This window comes from Sinocyclocheilus grahami, unplaced genomic scaffold (genome assembly GCF_001515645.1).
Source record: "Sinocyclocheilus grahami isolate Dianchi unplaced genomic scaffold, SAMN03320097.WGS_v1.1 scaffold23328.1, whole genome shotgun sequence".
NCBI classification, from domain to species: Eukaryota; Metazoa; Chordata; class Actinopteri; order Cypriniformes; family Cyprinidae; genus Sinocyclocheilus; species Sinocyclocheilus grahami.
This window is the reverse complement of record NW_015519102.1, coordinates 1963-2883: the sequence shown is the minus strand read 5'-3', so window position 1 is coordinate 2883 and position 921 is coordinate 1963. Positions and strand designations below refer to the sequence as shown.

At 41.0% G+C, this 921-nt stretch overlaps 1 long non-coding RNA gene across 1 annotated transcript; it reads left to right on the top strand.

Annotated features, from left to right (window-relative positions):
• Window positions 1-9: 9 nt before the first annotated feature.
• On the top strand, window positions 10-838 carry LOC107580025 (uncharacterized). The gene is made up of 2 exons (XR_001608574.1): window positions 10-121; window positions 211-838. It is a non-coding gene; the product is annotated as an uncharacterized lncRNA (long non-coding RNA).
• The last annotated feature ends 83 nt before the right edge of the window (window positions 839-921 follow it).

Here is a 921-nt window from a genome sequence, read left to right as displayed (position 1 = left end):
TGCCCGTCAGGCAGCCAGAGAGGGGCTTGCATCTGCCAGGGAAAGTGCACTCCACCTGGGCAGAGACACTGAGCTCTACCGCATTCTCAACATGCACTACAATAAGAGCAATGATTATCAGGTCAGTGCGTGCATGTGCACGTGTGTAAAGGCTCGAGTGGTGCGTGTAACCTCTCAATTATGTGTATAAACATCATGTGCGTTTTCTAGGTTCCAGAGAGGTTTGTGGAGGTATCTGAGGTGGCCCTGAGGGAGTTTTTCTCTGCCATACAGAGTGGTCGGGATGCTGATCCATGCTGGAAGAAGGCCATCTACAAGATCATCGGTAAATTAGACAGTCCAGTGCCTGACAGCTTCCGTCTGCCTGGCTGCCCCACGGACTCTTACCGGATGGGTTAAACAGAGTTTATCACACACACACACGCACAGCCTCATAAAAACACTGTGTATGGATTGATATCATAAGTGTGCACAGAACAGTTAACAATTTGAATTAATGGCAAAGAACGAATAAAATACAAAATTGTGCCGTAAAGATTGAGAACATTGAATAAGTGGTTTATCATCATCATCATGATGCTCTAAAGTATTTCTTGTTTAAACATTATCTGACTGATAATTCTACTTTAGTCCTGCATTATTCCAGTATGCACTGAAAAGCTTTCTAAATAAATGGAAAAAATGTTCTAATTTGATTTGCTGTTACATTAATGCTTAAGTTATCTGAAAATGCAGGCCTGGTTGTCTTATGATTTTTTATATTACTTGTTACTTGTTATATAATGTTGCCGAGTTTCTGTGAACCTGTGGTGTCGTGTAATAAAATAAGTCAAACACTCCTTGCTGTCAGTCAATGCTACAATTTAGTGCTAAATGCGTATTGTAAAATGCACATGCAGCCTTACATGACATATTATTGGC